This window comes from Eptatretus burgeri, chromosome 16 (genome assembly GCF_056783735.1).
Source record: "Eptatretus burgeri isolate ZD-2024b chromosome 16, Ebu_testis_v1, whole genome shotgun sequence".
In the NCBI taxonomy this organism is placed as follows: Eukaryota; Metazoa; Chordata; class Myxini; order Myxiniformes; family Myxinidae; genus Eptatretus; species Eptatretus burgeri.
Window position 1 is genome coordinate 20,217,098 of NC_140976.1, and position 12,300 is coordinate 20,229,397.

The 12,300-nt window shown below is 46.1% G+C and overlaps 1 pseudogene; it reads left to right on the forward strand.

The window, feature by feature from the left end:
* The first annotated feature begins 6,835 nt into the window (after positions 1–6,835).
* LOC147010660 (uncharacterized) lies at positions 6,836–11,181 on the forward strand (annotated as a pseudogene).
* The last annotated feature ends 1,119 nt before the right edge of the window (positions 11,182–12,300 follow it).

A 12,300-nucleotide genomic window follows, 5' to 3' on the forward strand; every position in this document is an offset into this window, starting at 1 on the left:
AACAATTTAAATATCGCATCTACTTTACAGTGAACGTGTTTCAGCAGCTTCTTTGGTAATTAGAATAATTCTGAAAAAAAAAAAAACACAACAACTCGAGTTTGGACCACAGAGTGGCTGCATCACTGAAATATATATGGAACACACGGTGCTTGGATGTAGGAACTACGTTTCGAGGATCCTACAGGATTCTAGAATTGTTTACACACGTCCCTGTCGACACTTGAAGATCTTCTGAACTTGAGTGAGACTGCTAATCGCAAGATAAAATACAACCGTAGCGAAGACTTTGGCGCATCATCGCAAATCCCCACGCTTCCCTCCGAAAGCAAAGTTGAAAGAATGTCCCCAAGATCAAATTTTGAGTTAAAAAACAAAAAAAATTGTTTTGAGCCCTGTGACCCTAAGTCACTCCCTGGAGGCATGAACCTGGGGTCAAATCCCCAAAAATGTCACATGTAAAAATGGTTACACATTCCACGCGTCCCCCTCATGTTGTTTGCATAATATACACATCTTTGAAGTCAATATGCCAATGGATCCAAGATAGTTTTATCTGGTTCAGGACAACGTTAATTCCCATCGAGATTAATTCCGTACATCCATTCGTCTTCTCTTTTCCTGCATCTGCAGGAACCACCATGAAACAACAATGCAAGCTGCTCATAAAAGAGGAATGAGTCAAATGGTTCATGAATATTAATTTACAAATGCCCAATGAAACACATAATGTGTTAATACGACATGAAATGTCAGCTCACTGTGTTCAGGATAATTAAGCATTGGGTGGTGTGATTGCAGAGAACTCATTAGTGACTAATATTACAAGATTTTAATCACTTTTATCATGAAAATTCTGCACTGTGTTGTTATTTATTTTGAGAGCTTCGATTTTCTCAGACTTTTTGGGGTTTTTTTTTTTCTGTTAGACATATCTTACAAAGGATGAATGGCCATACACTTAACTTGTCTGCTGTCTCTCGTGTGCTTGGACGTCAGCATCCATCACTCCAGTCCATCAGAAGAGTGCAAAAACAGATCCTGTCATTAATCTACAGACCAGGAAGATTACTCTCAATCACAAGCACAATCATGGAATACATCATTGCTCCTTAAATCCTCTTTCCCATTTTCAAACAGCCTCATCTCTGACCATAAGTTTGGACTCCATCCCAGTCATCTAACTCTGGAGGTTCTGCTGGTTCCCTCTCAACAATGGTTGGAGGCCTTACATCTCAATCAAGATGTCAGGACCGTTTCCGAGCACACGTCTCAGGCAATCAACACAGTCTGGCATCGTACTATGCTCGCCAAGCACTCTGCACGTGGCATATAATGCTGCCTTCAATCCGAGTTTTCTGATTTCCTCCACCCATGCTGTTCATGCTTTGCTATCAATAGAACCCTCTCCTTTGAGTGGCGACTGGAGTGCTGCAAAGCAAGGTGTGTTCGGCTCAGTCTTGTTCCTAATCTAGAAAAAGACCTCACTGATGCTTTGGAGAACTTCCTCCTTTCTAAGACTCCTCCACATTGTGTCATACAGCACCCCCATCCCTCCAAGGGGCAGACACAGTAGCTGCATCACTCTCCACTTTTTTTGAATTGATAATATCTTTGCCTGATAAATGTAACATGATATTCAATCCTATAAAATGTCACAGTCTCACCCTCCTGCTCCAGAAGAATCATCGAACAAACCCACTCATCCATTATGATGGACAGCCACTGGAGGAGGTTCAGTCTCTTTGGTTTATAAGCATCACCATCAGACATGACCTCTCAAGGCAGGCTGCAGCCTTTTCCCTCTCTTCAAACCTTGATAAATGTCCTGACCCGTTCAGTGTACTCGCTCTTCGACGATCCTCGACTCGATGTATATATCAAAACACAAACTCTCTTGGATTCTGTGGATTATAAAACTCCCACCATTATTGGAATCTCCTGTGATGAGGCAGAAGCACAAGTCATGTTTCTCTCACTTCGCAGGCAGGTCGGTGGTCTCTGTGTTCCCTCTACTCTCAGCCCTCTGATCGTTCTCAGCATTGTGAACACAATCATCCAGTTAAGCTTCCCAAATCCAGACTGATTGCACACCTCAACCTTTTTGTTCCATGCTTCTCACATCTGTGGAACCACCTTTCTGAACCTGTTCTATCCAACTCTTCCCTCCAGGGTTTCAAAAGCAAGTGGTGTCCCACCATTACACACCACGATCTCCATCCGTACCCACTCCCATTGGCCCTGCCGATCCCAACCCTCATGCAGATGTCTGTCTGTCTGTCTGTCTGTCTGTCTGTCTCTCTCTCTCTCTGCTTTTCCCGTTTTAATTCCCCAGATTATTATCTAATTGTTTCCCCATTGGCACACTGTCAGTTCATGCCCTACATCATCTCACTTTCTCATGGGCCTCACTCTTGCAAAGAACAAAACAATAAGATAAAAAGAAAAGAAAACAGGTGGGAGCAATTTACACTTCCTGGCTGATAAGCATACCTTCTTGGGATGTCATGTATGAAGCCTGATGACAAGGTCTGTTAAATAATCTCATCATGCAGAGACCATCATGTCCAGGTAGATTTTAAGCACGTGGTGTAATCGGTGCTAGCAGGGTGCAATTTAGCAGGGGGAGGGGTAGACAGGGGTGTTGGGGGGGGGTAGGGGGTGGTTGGGAGGGATTTTCTTGGCTGTGCTTGTTTTTTAAATCCCTGGCATTGCTTTTCAAGTTGCCATTCATGCCCCCTCCCCTAAAGCATTTTGTATGAATGTTGATTGAATTAGTGAAACTTTAACGTCTGACATTTAAAAATGACAAATGTACGCGACATCGTTTTTGAACGAAAGACAAAAAACAACAAACAAACTTGTTTTAACCACTCAAACAATATAAGATCAGCAGGATATCGTAGTGACATGATTAAAGCTAGCCATTTGAGTATGTTGCATTGGGGTGACAACCCATCAAGGTTTGTGCTCAATATCCCAGGAGACTGCTTAGGCAGCACCGACAGTCTGTGCAGAGTATGGTCCCAATGGATGGATGGATAGATAATTAAAACGAGAACGACACGCAGTGGAGTGCATATCTCCACCAAGCTGAACAGTTAACGCTTTGTATCCCTGTATCTGGATCCGCACCTCCAAAATCGAATCAATCGGCTGAGATTTTCCCCAAAATACACCGAACCTGTCCACACACACCGAGAACCTGTCCACAAATTTTTTTATGATATTGTTACGAATTTGGAATTCGATCGCACACAACATACAGGTTCCCTTAGTCAGCTATGTCGATAAGTGCATGTTCCCTAGATATCTCACCTTCCATTGTTTAAATGTTTTTAAATCGATTAGATGCGCTGCGGATCGATTTAATAGTTAGGGAGCGAACAATGGAGACGTCCCTCCCCCTCTTCTGCAAAAAGAAAGAACCCTGCGGTCACGTCAACAACTCCCTCCCACCCGTGGTTGAGCGGGGGTGGATCACGAGGGCATGAGTCACGCCGGGTGCAGGGGATGGGGTGCAAAGGATAAAGAGGACATCTTTTCTTTGTTCAAAAAGAGTTTGAAGAGTCCCGTGGGAGTCCCGTGGCAGAGTTCGTGTGCTGAGTCCCGTGGGAGGAGTAAGCTTTTTGCTTCGGCAGTTGGGGGAGTAGGGAGGAAGCCAGAAGCCAAGGAGCTGCATGGAAGTCCGGGCGTCGCGAAGGAGACGCGAGCTGGAGGGGCAGCCTTGCCTGCTGTGTCGCGCAAACCGCGCGTTCGTGTGGAGAGAGCCGGAGAGAGCTCACCTGCCACACGGAAGGCCCGAGCTCGACCGCGGCTACGCGAGCTGCCGTGGGGAAGGAGCATCGCGGGTCGCCAAAGCGCGTTCATGTAGAGAGAGCCGGAGAGAGCTCGCCTGCCACACGGAAGGCCCGAGCTCGACTGCGGCTACGCTAGCTGCTGTGGGGATGGGACGTCGCGGGTCGCCCAAGCCAGACACCACGAGGGTGCAGGTAAGCTGCAACAGTCTCGTGGGACTCGTTCGGTCTGCCAAGTCCCACGCCATAAAGACCCAAGAGGTCCAGTCTGACTCCATTGCCTTTGATGGGGTCTTTTTCCTGCTTTTCTTTCGAATGAATGTTGTGGCGCCGAGTCCCGTAAGTAAAACTGTGTGACTGCATGTTAATAATTGCTTATAGACGGTTGTAGTTCTTTTGTCATGCTTTTGTTGCTTGTATAATTGCATTCGTGTTTTGCCTTTTTTAATTGCATACGTGTTTCATTATAATAAATCTCCTTGTGTAAATGTAAACCTGCTCGTTTCGTCCATCCCCTCATTGACTGAACATTTCGTGTGTTGGGAGTTAGAAAGCCGTTGGTTTGCCGTAATAGGGGGACATTTGGACCGATGGTTCTCGGTGATTACGCCGCTCGGAATCGCGCATGGACAAGCTCGCCTCGGCGGTTTGTTCCGTACGAGTTCCGTCGAGGGTGGAATACCCCGGTAGATGGATCACATTGGTATTTAGGTACATTGAAGATTGGCAATCGACCATACCCCACGTGATCTGCCGATTGGCGTATTTCGGTTCTTGTACAAGGACCCGTCGCTCGGAGTTATCCGGGCGGCGATCTATATTCCGGGCGATCGGTTGGGCCGACTCGACTTGCGGCTCCGTCCAGAGCAGTCAGTTGGCGGCCGACCCCCGGCCTGTAACAATATGTTGCACACAAATAAACAAACAGATAAACAAACAAACAAAAAACAGAGAAACAAACAAACACACAAAGGGGTGAAAACATAACCCCCTTCACCTTCAGTGGAGGAGGTAATAAGCCTGTACCGCAATAGCAACGTGTGGTGAGGTGAGCGAAGCGAGCGAGCCAATCCATGATAGTTCCCTTAATTTCAGTTTGGCATAAGAATACCAGGGTTCAATTACTACTCGGCTATGAAGGGATTTCTGGAGGCCTTTTTAGAGGGGCACTGCAGTTTTTTTACTTTGAGACTGCAAATGTAATGGTCTTTCTTTCACGTCCTTCCCTTTTTTAAATACTGTTGCGAATTCGCGCCCGCCGGCGTGCGAACGGCCACGTGACTCGAATCGTGGCACGTCGCCCACCAGACGGACAATTCTGTGGTGACCCTCTCGGACTAACGCCGGGAGCTAGTCAGGGTGGGCCTTTCGGCCTCACAACGATCGTGCCAATCGGCCACCCGCGTGGGATAGGGTTGTTCGCCAAACTCGACCTACCTAAGTACCCACGCGGATGGTAGACCGGGCGATCGCACCTCGCCGCAGATCGACTCCGGACACGGGCCGCTTAAGCGATCCGTTCCGTGCTATCGGGATAACCGAGCGGTGTTATCTTCGGCCTCGACGGTTCCGATTAATTATCGGGCGTATTAAGCCCACGACGAACCCGTTACGTGAAGCAAGATGGAGATTCAATTAAAGAAAAGACGAAGCGAAACGGGAAAACAGTTCAACATAATGCAGATTTATTCCGCGGCACACGGAGAGCACACATATACAGTCAAACAGAATGCACATATATCAAATGCTACAAAATAAACAATGACGCAGAGATACTACCGACTACGCGAGCACACGGCAACACTTAAACAGTTTTACTTTACAGACGGCGCCAACAACACATTTACTCAAAAGCAAAAGAAAAGAAAGCCACCCTCATAGGCAAGGGGGCAGACGGGCCCGTAGGCCAATGTGTGCGTGGGACCTGGAGGAGCGGCCAGGCCCGCGAGACTGGGTGGGTCCTACCCGCGTCTTCGTGATGAGCCGCAAATGTGGCAGCACGGCGGTGCCCCGACTTCGTGCTCCTTCGTGGGTTTCGTTGGCACCGCTTGGAGTGGGGTGGGAACGGGGCCCCCTTTTCGCACTATCTCAGCGCGGGGGAAAGGGGGAATTGTTGATGCTCTGGGGAAGGAGTATAGCTGGCTTGGTTGGTCCCGTGATGAGCGATTCCACCGCGACCTCGTCGCCGACCGCCGTCTTCCTTGCCTCGGACCCGAGCTCCTCGGACTCTTCCCCCAATCCTCCTCAGTCGACTGCAGAAAACCACCTGGATGCCCTCGCCTCCCGACTCCAGTCCGCGCTCCAACCCGACTTGATTGCCTCGCAACAACAACTCTTGCACAACAACTCTTCTTTCTCTCTGCCCCAAACCTCTCTTCGCTTTTCTGCCACCCAACTCTGCTTTTCTGCTCGGCGTTTTATAGGCTGGCAGGAGAACCCATATGCAAATTTCCGGATCAGGATGAGCTCGGGGGTGGAGCCACGCTCGCCCATTGGACGGAGGAAAAGGGGCGTGAATCTCCCCTGATCCTAGAATTTGCATATCTCAATTCCACACAGACGCGCCTGGATGCGGGGTCAAGCCGCCCCGCGCTTGCTGATTGGATGGATCAGAAGTGGGCGTGTAGCATTCCTGATCCGAATTCTCCTCGGAAAGGCCGCATTTTGCACTCGCGGCTCAGCACGTATCTTGTACGAGCCCAGGACAGCTCGACGCTCGGTGCTCACAGGTGGTGCGGGAATGGCCACAGAAGGAGAGAGGTGAAGGTGGTGGAGGGTTTCCGGCGGTGGCTTGATGGTCATGGTGCGTTTGGGAATGGCATGATGCGATGATGTGGGAGCGAGTTGTGAAGGTTAAGGTCGTGGCTGTTGGCGTTGTTGTGAAGTGGCGTTATGGTTGGTGGTTGTTGTGTGATGGCGGTTGGTTCAAAATAAAGATAGAACAGAAAAACGGCTATCTCAAAGCATCGCAGCCCGAATGAATCACATTTATTCCCTCTAAACAACGGGTTTGGGGCTAACTACACATGTACTTACAAAGATATCTCACCTATGGGACCTGAATGGTGGTTTGCGAATTTCCACAACCGCAACAATACCGTATTTAAAAAAAAAAACCCGTATCTTGCTAAAAGGTGACCACGTGTGACTTCTTTAAGGTCACACTGAGGTGAACAGAGCTGCTATCCACCAGGAGCGACTCCTTGAGGAATATCTGCCTATGAGAGATTCCGATGAGAATCGTTCCAGAGTAACCATGAAAAAAATCCGTTTTTTCGTCATGACGTCATCAAATGACATCATAGCGTCAAACTTTTGACAGATCTGGAAAGCACTTATCAAGCACTTTCATATGAGGTATTACTCGATATGGTATCTAAGATTTCAAAATTTGACCTTGGGGTCAAAAACTTTCGACCTCCAGCGCTAACCATGAAGGTCAAGGACGATCGCCACCAAAAATTAATCAGCTGAGCGCCAGACCATGAACTATATTCCCATGAAGTTTGAAGACGATCCGATCAAAATTACTCAAAAAATCAGGGTTTCGTCGACTCCCCTGATTTGTGACAGTGACCTTGACCTTTGACCTTGACCTTCAAAATTTTATGCGCTGAAAGGGACCTCTATAGGCCTCTGATATGCGAAGTTACAAAAATTCCCAATGATAACTGTGCTCTGCAGAGTGATCGATACGTGATTACAGACAAACAAACAAACAAAAAAAATAAATAAAAAATAAAAAAACATACAAGCTGACTAACATATCTTGCAAAAACTTCGTTTTGGCAAGATAAAAACAGCCTTTTTACAGCCATTTTTCCCTGCTGAGCAGGGGTTAGCTTTTTGTGGGCTCCATGCAATCATGGTTCCCTTCTTGAGGCAATGTTTTTATGGCCAGATGCCCTTTCTGATGCCAACCTTGGTCGCCTCTTACGACACACAGGGATATGGTACACCTATTCTAACCGGAGCATACACCGGGACCAGTACACTAGTACTCATTTCGCCAACCTCGCAAGGATGACAGGCTGAGTCAACCCCCTGGTGTTGATTCAGTGGAAAACGGGGCTCGAACTCAGAACCCTAGGATCCCAAGCCAGCCACCCTAACCACTAAGCCAACACCAGGCTCCTTTTTTAAGTATAATTGATCATGCATTTTTATTAACTCTGACATCTTGCTTAATTCAGACTCATAAATGTTTGGTTTAAGAGTTGTTTTAAAGTACTAATCAATGTTCTTATTTCGGAATTTTGGTTGATTGATTTATAATTTTAGGTGATGGAGCCAGCTGCTGCAATTCAGAGCCAGAAATGTAAGCGGGAAGAGAATGTTTCACTTGGAAAATGCCCTGTCTGTCAGAAAGGCGGTAAAGTTGGTGTGCAGCCGTCATCAATGTATGGCATCGAGTCATTAAAGAGAGCATTAAATACACGCATAACATACAACTGTGACAAATATCTTGATGCCATTGATAGATTGCAGTCCCCAAGTTTGGATTTAGAAAAAGTAGAATGGTATCAGGACTGTTTCTCGAGTTTTATGAGCAACGAATATTTTGAGCATCTCAAAAAATGCAATTTGGCTATTGCCGCACAATCGGACTATGAAGCTGTGAAGACATCGACACATGGCGTTGTGACTGCTGTGCAGTGGACAAAATGTATATTCTATCAAGAAAAAGATCTGAAAGACACTAAAGACACTCTGCCAAGTGATGACATTGGACACTTCGGATGAAGTGCTGAGTGAGGCGCCAAAGGACCCAGTTCTTTCATATCACCTTGCTGGAATATCAGATCTTGTTGCCGCTGAGGCGAAATATCATGTGAAATGCTATGTGTTGTTTTTTTCGAAATATTGATAAACTGGCTGCCGGGGACGATACATCAGATTCATTTGATCAAGCCTGTTTCAGTGAAGTTGTGAGAACTTGAAACAGAATTTAAGACTTGCAATATATTTTCCATCAGAAGTGTTTGGAATTGATACTGTGAACTGTTGATTGAACGTGGAACTGTTTCTCCACCTGAAACTTCTTCAATTGTGCTAAAATCATTTAGAAACAAGTAAAAACCGTCTCCTTTCCGGTCTCTTCCCCCCCCCCCCACCCCCCAACCACCTGCTGTGTCTGCGGTATGTCCCCCATCCTCCCCCCACATATTTCCACAGGGTGCCCAAGGTTTGCCAGCAACCCTCATTCTGATAAAACTACCAAAATCACGACTCACTGCTCACCTTCACACTTTCATTCCTTTTCTTCCCCCACCTTTGGAAGAAACTGCCACACTCTCTTCAATCCCATTCTTCCCTCCAGGTCTTCAAAACAGCTGTTTACCACAATCTCTTATCTATTTCTACCCCTGTTAATCCACCCCAAACCCACCTCCTTCAAATTCCCTGCTTTCCTTCAGGAAAGTCCCTGTAATGTCCATCTTGTATACCCCATGTTCCCCACCCCCATTCCTCTCCCTTCCACAGATCTCCTCATGCCTCTCTTCCCCACCGTTTTGTCCTCCCCCCTCGCCTCCTGCCCCCCCCCCTTGTTGTGCGTTGGTTGTGTGTTAGCTCGCATACGAGCCTCGACAATGAATACAAAAAAACAAAAGAGGTAAAATGTCATAGCCCCCGTTGTTTTAGTAATTTTGCTGTACGCAGTTAAAGGGCAAGCCCATATTTATGTACAACTAAAATGGCCGCCAGTCTACCAGTCCACCATCTTTGATCAGATTGCAAAATAAAGCGAGGTGCACATGTACGCCATCATGTACTGTGCTTGTGCCAAGTTTGAACAAAATTGGACCATGCTTGTCTGAGAAATGGTTGGGGACACATTTAAGTAACAAAATGGCCACCAGTTGGCCATCTTGGATCTGATCTCAAACGAAAGTGATGTGCGTAGGTAAGCAATAATTAATTTTGTGTGTGCCGTGTTTGCACAGCATCGGTAAATGCATGTCCGAGAAATGATTGAGGACGTGCTCAACATTGGGGTTTTCAACAACTAAAATGGCTGCCAGTCAGCTATCTTGGATATGATCTCGAAAAAAATGATGTGGATATGTAAGCAATCATTCCTTATCTGTGTGCCAAGTTTGAACAACATAGCAAATGTATGTGCGAGCGATGGTTGAGGATGTGTTCGACGCCATTTTTTCTTTTCTTACAACTAAAATGGCCGCCAGTCAGCCATCTTTGATCGCATCACAAAACAAAATGACGTGCTTATGTATACCATCATATGTTGTCTTTGTGCCACGTAGAAATAAAATCGGTCCATACTTCTCCGAGATATGATCGCGGATGCACGCACACACGCACGCGAAAATCGAGACACAATCCATAAGCCCCCGTTGGACTAATAAACTCAGGTGTGTTTTGGAGAGAAGATAGAATTTGTGACAAATAGAAGGAGCAAAGATGCTCTTTTGATTCTTCCTGAGGTCTCAAAACAAACTGTTGTGAACAATTTAATGGATGTATCTGAAAGCAGACACACAAAACAAACTGAGAATATGCTATTCAGAACATTTTCTGCAACCGATGACGGTTCCAGCTTGTATTGGTCAATTTACCATTTTAGCAACAGGGTAAAAACAGATATTAGAGAAACCAAAGGTTACACAGAGTATGATGTTGTACATGCACAGCATGCTGAATCAATTGCACCACATTCATTGCTCCTGTTGGTTAGCATGTTGTTCGGTGAAAATGATGACCCAGATCACTACGAGCGAATTAATAGCATTGCACAGGACTTTATCTCCGTTTCTTCAAAGGGCTGAACATTGATCCCAAAACGTATCGGTCTTGGCATTTCAGTGCATCATGCGACCTGAACCAAGGCCCTTATTGAACTTTTACATGTTGCTGGGCATTCCATTCGTTATGAATGTGTGCAAAGGACTGATACTAGCAATGGCAAACTCTGAAATAGGTCGATATAGGGAAAATGGTAATGTAGCCATACCTCAGTATCTGATACCTGGAGATTTTGTGCAATTTGCCGGGGACAACATAAACATTATAAAGGAAACTCGAGATGGCAAAGGTCAATTTAATGCTACACAGGTTGTTGCATTTCAACCGGGCGTAGTGGCGTGCGCCTGTAATCCGGCGACTCGGAGGCTTGGGTTGGAGGTTCGCTTGAGGACGGTTGCTCTGCGCTGGGCCACGCTATGAGAGGGTGTAGGGCAGCCCGAAATCATGGCGAAACCCAATCCTTATCCCTGTGTCGTAAGAGGCGACCAGGGTTGCGTCAGGAAGGGCATCCGGCGTAAAACCTGTGCCAAATCAGTATGCGGATCATAATGAATGATCCGCTGTGGCGACCCCTAACGGGAGCAGCCGAAAGGAGAACAACAACAACAACAGGTTGTTGCATTTCAGGAAAGCAATGGTGAAGGGATTACTGTTAGCAAAGACTACTATTGGAAAGGACAGATCTATTGCCACATGCATTCTATCTGTTTTCCATGAAATATTGTGCTGCGGCTATGCCAGCAGTAAGCGGCCATCTCCAATTTTGCCACTTGTTGATCACAATTGGTACAGATCTGATGATACCAATTAATCTATTATTGAATCCAAGTGTGGGGATTTGTCATGCATCCAGACTAGATTGGCTGACTGAGTAGAAAGTGACCAAGTTGTTCCTGCACGGACAGGATTCGATCATAATCTCAGATGTGGATTCAAAGGTTGTTCGCTTTGGATATATGCCAATCATTCATGTACCAGCAGATGACATGGACACAGTTTTATCAAGGTGCAAATACATTTCTGAATCCTTAGGACAACAACACACTGTTATCACATTTGGCCAGGCCCTCAACTGTAAGGTTAAAGAGGTTGTGTGGCTGATGCAGGAGGAATTCAGTAACACCATCGTCAGACGATGTTTTTTCACATAATAATGAACTTCATGAAAGCAATCGGACAACACCTTGAAGAATCTGGGTTGAAGGATATCTGTGTCGAAAGTGGTGTCTTTGGGGAGTACACAGTGGGGCACATGATTGATGGGACAGCATACAACAAGACTGTATGTGGTCACAAGTTAGCATTAGAGGCACTTTGGCGAATTCTCTGGGATCACTTTCTCACATGGGCATAAGACAATAACAAAGTCATTCGTGATGACATCAAAATTGTGTGCTGATGAGATTGTGCCCACTTTCAATGATTGTAACATAGACAGAGCAGAGGCAGCGCACAAAAAGCTTATTAGCTTGAACAGAGAAGTCATAGTTTTGCTTCATGAATTTGAGGAAGATCATGCTGATAGGCCAACTTTTAGGTACTGGATGAACTATATGGAGATGGTCTCGATCCTCTTGAATTTCATTCGTGCTGAGAGAGAAGGGCAATGGGAACTTCATTTGGTGTCATTTGCAAGGATGCTCCCTTCGTTTGCTGCATATAATCACACAAACTATTCCAGGTGGGTGTCAGCTCCCAACATCAGCCCCACACATTCATTCATCATTTACTTGTTCAG